The sequence below is a fragment of the Triticum aestivum genome, chromosome 5B, assembly GCF_018294505.1.
Source record: "Triticum aestivum cultivar Chinese Spring chromosome 5B, IWGSC CS RefSeq v2.1, whole genome shotgun sequence".
Classification (NCBI taxonomy): Eukaryota; Viridiplantae; Streptophyta; class Magnoliopsida; order Poales; family Poaceae; genus Triticum; species Triticum aestivum.
Genome location: NC_057807.1, coordinates 663,980,901 through 663,987,675, shown reverse-complemented (window position 1 = coordinate 663,987,675; position 6,775 = coordinate 663,980,901).

Here is a 6,775-nt window from a genome sequence, read left to right as displayed (position 1 = left end):
TAGGGAAAACCCTATACACAGAATCTTATCAGCAGCGCGGCTCAAAAAGGAGCGCTGCTGCTAATTAGCAGTAGCGCGGGTGTGTAAAACGCGCTGCTGATAAGAAAGTAGCAGCAGCGCGCTCGGTGTTACCCGCGCTGCTACAAATATCGACCGACAGTGCCCCCAACTCCATTTAGCAGCAGCGCGGTGCCGCAAGCCGCGCTACTACTAAAGCTTTAGTAGTAGCACGATTTTTCTGAGGTCGCTGCTGCTAATTTTCAAATTGCGCTACTGCTAATCCGCACCAACCCACCACCTTTTCCCTACCCGTCCCCCCCTCCTCTCTTCCCTTTCCCCTACCTCCCACACATCCTCCCACTCTCACTCTTCTTCTTCCTCAACACTTCTCCCGCATTACTCTCCCTCTTCTACCTACCTTTCTCTCTCTTCATTACTCCTACCTAACTACACCACCTCCATTAATGCATCTCCTTTCTCTTTTTCGTTCCCCCTACACTAGTTGAAGTTGTCTCCTCCCAAATTAGGTAGCTAGGTAGATGTAGCATTTAGTTAAGTGACCTATTTGCCCCCTAACTAGATCTATCTTTGTCAAGAAGAGCTTTGTGCACTTTTGATCTCCCTACATCATCATCTCCACCGTGTGCTCGATCTCGAGATAGAGGTGATTAAAATTTCATGCTTTTGCAAAATGGAAATATGTTTATGGAAATTGTGTGTGTGGCATGAGTTAACGCCAAATTGTGCTTTTGAGTTGCCTATGTTTTGCCTGTTTCGGCAAATTCCGGGCAAACTCTAGATCTATATATGTCCTATTTTTAAGGAAGGTCATGTCGAATTTTTGTATGACTTTGATGCATGCACACATTTTTATAATCAATTTGTTTATTATTACCATGCAGAGTTGACGATGGTCAGTGGAACGATGGTGTACAGGTGGTTGCGGTCGGCGGTGTAGGACATGAAAGAAAATAACCGGACAGAGGTTTTATGTCCGTGTCGAAAATGCAAAGGAATATTTTGGCTCGACCCCCATGACGATGGTCGTGTCGAAGCGCACCTGCTCATGACTGGTTTCATGGATGGCTATACTTGGTGGATAATTGAAGATGAGGATGACGATGTTGAGGATGCCGACGGGGCAGGCAATGATGACACGGGGCAAGATGAAGAGATGATCGATAATGGTGGCGGGGAAGACGCCGGACATGGTGGCGGAGAAGGGTCCAGACATGGCGGAGGAGAAGGGGTCGGACATGGCGGCGGAGAGAATGACATGGACTCCACGCAGCAGAGTTCGTCGGTACTAAGTTCAATCGTGCGGGACCCTCATGTCCAAGCATTGCTTCGCAAGGAGACGAGTACTGAGAGAGCTGCTTCTAGAGAGGAGGCTAAGCTGGAGCAACTGGTGGTAGACTCGAACACTACATTGTATGATGGTTGCAATCCTGAGGTGACCCACTTGAGTTTCACGCTCCAACTCCTGAAGACGAAGGCTAAAAACAAATGGACCAACACTAGCCTCGATGAGCATCTCAAGTACCTAAAGGATGTTCTTCCCGCGGGTAATCTATGTCCTAGTAGTGTTGATGAGGCCAAGAAGATCGTGTGCCCTCTTGATCTGCCACACGTTAGATACCATGCATGCATCAATGATTGCATAATTTATCGGAAGGAGCACACGGAAAAAACAAGCTGTCCGGTGTGCAATGCTTCTCGATACAAGAAGGCCAGTAAGAAATGTCCCCAGAAAGTTGTATGGTACTTACCGATCACTCCCCATCTCCAGAGGTATTTTGTAGATCCCAAGGAAGCAAAGCTAATGCGCTGGCACGCGGAGAGGAAGAATCCCGACGTTGGAGATGATCCGAAGCTGAGACACGTCAAGGATGGAAGCCAGTGGAGAGCGTTGAACAACTTCTAACGGTATTTTGAATGTGATGCAAGGAACATCGTGCTCGGCGCGTGTATCGATGGCATGAATCTGTTTGGCAACCAGAACACCAACCATAGCACATGGCCCATGTTTGTATGGATGTACAACCTCCCCCCTGGTTGTGCATGAAATCGAAGTACATTCATATGAGCATGCTTATTCAAGGGCCAAAACAACTAGGAAATAATATTAATTTGTATATGGGGCTACTTCAAGAGGAGTTAGACACGTTATGGAAAACACCAGCCAAGACATGGGATGCCAGCAAAGGCGAGTATTTCAACATGAGAGCCGCGCTGATCACGACAGTGCAGGACTATCTCGGTTACGAATATGTGGCAGGCCAGGTGTGCCATGGATATTGCGGATGCACGCGGTGCATGGATGATACGACGTCTCAGCAGCTAACGTCAAGGAAAGATGGCGGGTCTAGGAAAATCGTGTACATGGGGCATCGAAGATGGCTCGAACAGGACGACCCGTGGAGAAACCGTGGAGATCTATTCAATGGTCACGCTGAGCATCGAGGACCTCCACGTAAGTGGAGCGGTGCCAAAATCGATGAGCTGTTGAAAAACTGGAAGGAGTGCCCCGCACCGGGAAAGACGATGAGAAAGGCGCCGGAGCCGCTGCTGAAGGTATGGAAGACGAGGTCTGTGTTCTGGGACTTGGAGTACTGGCACAAACTCGATACACCTCATTGCCTTGATCAAATGCATATCTGTAAAAATGTTCTTGAGAGCTTGCTCGCACCACTGATAAACATGCCGGATAAGACCAAGGATGGGCCGAAGGCAAGAAAAGACTTGCAAGATTTGAAAATCAGGGAAGACCTGCACATGCCGCCTCGTAAAATGTCAGAAGAGACAGAGACGGAGACAGAGGCACGGGAGAAGAAGGGCAAGAAAATAAAGAAAGAGGATTATTGCCCCCCTTCTTGCTTCACCTTAAGTCGGGCTGAGATCGATCAATTCTTTAAGTGCCTTACCGGAGTCAAAGTTAGTTCCATTTACTGTGGCAAGATAAGCAGATATCTAGACACGGACAAGAAAAGGTTCAGCGGTATGAAGTCCCATGACTGTCATGTGATGATGACATAGATAGTACCTGTTGCCCTTAGAGGGATAATGGACAAGGACGTCCATGACACGCTTATTGGTCTCTGCAACTTTTTCGATGTCATCTCTCGAAAGTCGATCAATGTGAAGCAGCTCCGAAGGCTACAGGAAGAGATCGTTATGATACTGAATGAGCTTGAGATGTACTTCCTGCCCGTGTTCTTTGACGTGATGGTGCATCTGTGTGTCCATATTGTGGATGACATAATAGACCTGGGGCCGTCATTCCTGCACAACATGATGTCGTTTGAGAGGATGAATGGGATCATCAAAGGATTCGTTCGTAACATGTCCCGTCCGGATGGAAGCATCGTCTAGGGCTATGTGACACAAGAGTGCATCTCTTTACGTGAGAATTTTCTATATGGCACAGACCAGCTGCCTGGTGTTAGTGTTGGTTTGCCCGTTAACAAGCACGATGGGAGGCTCGAAGGAGAAGGTCACTACAACGGTCGCAGGGAACTGCACGCGGCATACTCAGATCAACGCATCAACTTTGACAGAGCAAACTTGGTAGTGCTACAACACCTAGACGAGGTAGACCCTTTCGTGGCACTGCACAAACAAATTATCGCAAAGAAGTATCGTGACTGGGGGTTATGCAGGACGGACGCCGGAGTTATTAAAGAGCACAACTCCACTTTCCTGCATTGGTTCAAAGAGCATATTATTGCTAATCCCCCGAAGGAGGGCTCTAAGGACGGATTGCTCACATACGCCTTAGCACATGGCCCCTCACCCAACCTCGTAACCTATCAGGTATATGATATCAACGGATACACGTTCTACATGGAGGCCAAAGATATGGACAGTGATGATCAGAACTCAGGGGTGACGATGGAATGCATGACCGGCAGCGACAACGACGTAACTGAACGATTTTATGGAAGGAACGAGGAGATCTGGGAGCTTGACTACTCTGGACTGCACAACACAACGATGTTCCGTGTTAGATGGGCTAAGAATGTCGAAAGAGAAAACCGGATTTTCACTACCATGACTATACCCGACGCCAAGAGCGCTACCGTGAACGCTATCGCAAAAAACGAGCCATGGGTACACGCTAAGCACATGACACAATGCTTCTTCATAACCGACCCACGCAATCCCGGCCGTGTTGTCATGAGGAGAGGCAAAAGGAACATCATTAGAATGGATGGAGTCGCCAACGAGGAAGACTATGATCAGTATAGCAACCCAATGAGGGAAGATGACGATGATGATGAAGTATACGTCAAAAGAAGAATTAATACTACATTACCTAAGAAAAATCGTACTCCATGGAAAAGGCAAAGTCACAATGAGGGGCTCAATTACTCTTCGACGAACAAGAAGGGAAAGAAAGCTGACTCAAAAACGAAAACGTCAACGCTGAGGAAAATCCATCCTACCACCCGGTGGTAGTTACCCCACATGTCTCATATACTACCATGTGGTACTATATATACTATTTTATTATTTTAAATATGTTCATATACTATATCTAAGATATTTCAAAGCAAGTTACATGAAAAAATTGCATATGAGCCCATAGTTTTTGTTATATTTGTAAAATACGTACATATTTATACGTAAAAATGAGCATACTCAAAAAATGATACATACTACCTAAACATTAGTATATATACTACCTAATCATTGTTATATACTACATACTACACGTACATACTCTCGGTTTCGACAGATACTACATACAACATACAAAACGCAAGTGGTGGTAACTACCACTGCTTGTAGGAAACATTTGTCCTATATAAACATTTGTCATATAGCCACTTAGCCATTATTATGCATGGGTCCAATGATGTAATATATATGTTCCTATTTTGTATACATATTTAACCGTCAAATGATGCAATATATATCGCCTTCCCTTCGTTCACTGCTCTCCGGAAATAAAAGTGGGAGAAAATAAGTGGGAGAAAATAAAGGAAAAGAAAAAGGAAAACTGGTTATAGTAGTAGCAGTTTACTGAAAAAAAGCTACAGTCAAGCTAGCAGTAGCAATTTCCTTATAAAACCGCTACAGCTAGTTAAGGTAGTAACAGCGCGTTTGGTCTAAACCGCTATAGCTAGTGAAGGTAGTAGCAGCGCGTTTAGTCTAAACGCGCTACTGCTACGTCCACTTAACCCAAAATTCTCACTCTCCCTGCTTCATCCCGCCTCTTTTCCCCCAAATACCCACTCTCTCTTCCCCCGTCGCACCGCCGTGCCCCGGCGCTCGCCCCCGACCCCGGCGCTCGCCCCTGACCCGGCCCCGACGCTCGCCTCCGACCCGGCCCTCGCCCCCGACCCCGGCGCACTCGCCCCCGACCCCGGCGCTCGCCCCCGACCCGGCCCTCGCCCCCGACCCGGCGCTCGCCCCCGACCCGGCCCTCGCCCCCGACCCGTCGCCCCTTGCCTCCCTCCTCTGCTTCCTCCCCTCCTCGCCCCTGCACCCTCTGTAAACCCCCCTCCCTCCCCTCTCTCTGCTAGCTAGGGTTCTTCGGTTAATTTACTTAGGTTTTAGTTAGGGCAGTAGGTTAATTAGGTTATCTATTTAGTTATGAATTTAGCTAGGTTTTAAAATAGGACAGAAATTTAGGGTTAATCAATTGTAGTTAAAAGAAAAGGCAGCATTTAAGCAATTGTCCAAATCAACATCCCTTGTTAAAGCAAATTTAGGTAGGCTGAATTTATATGCAAATTTGAACTCGACATGTGATATGTGGATATGTCATGTTTTGGACATGTCATGTTTGGAATTTGAACATGTCATTTGGACATGTGATGTTCTGGTTCAATTTTGGTAAATGATCCGAGTGGCCTATGTTACGCCGGAATGTTGATTCTTTTCTGTTCCGGTGAATTTCAGGCACTCGATATGTCCACTTTTTAGCAAACGTCATGCCGAAATTTGCCGTGAATTTTGGTATGATTTGTGCTAGATAGTTGGCATATCGAGTGTTGGCACATAGATTTCTTTTTTATGTCATTTCTCATTTTTTTTCATACTTTTAGAAATAAACGAGGACATCTAATCATAGGAAACATGTCGAACAACGAAGAAACTGGGCCTTCTGACCAAGATGCAGACGAGATGGATTATGAGGGTGAACAAGAGTACCTCGACTATTTGACTGCTAAGCAAGGTTTCCAGGTCGGCCTCGATGATGGTACTGACGCCGACATCGACACCGACGGCACCGGCACCGATGGCGGCGCCGAGACCGGCGGGAAAGGTACCGGCGCCGATGCCGCTACCGAAAAGAGGAAGCATAAGAAGCAGAGGATACGAAAATCTAACAAACTAGGGATTGGACGACTTGTGATCACAAAGATGGCACCTAGCAAGTTTGAGCCATTAGAGCCAGAAGAACCTCGCAAGTGCTATGGAACCAAGTAGGATGCATCCTACGGGAATGCGCGAGCATCAACGATGATGACTTAAGGAGTAAAGAACATTTGACGCAGTTGCTCCTAACGAAGTTGCACAAGAGATTCAAGTTCCCCGACCGGGATGATAACATAGAACACCCGTGGGATGATCCGAAGATGAAAAAGATTAACAATCATGCCATGGGCATGTTCAGCAATGATTTGGCCTCCTGGAAAGGGAGGGTGAAACGATCTATTGAGGCTGAGGAACCCCTGTCCAAGATTCTGGAGGAAAATCCGACACTTACGAAAGAGGAGTTCGAAAAGTTCAAGGACACTTGCGCTACCGAGGCAGCCAAGGCTAA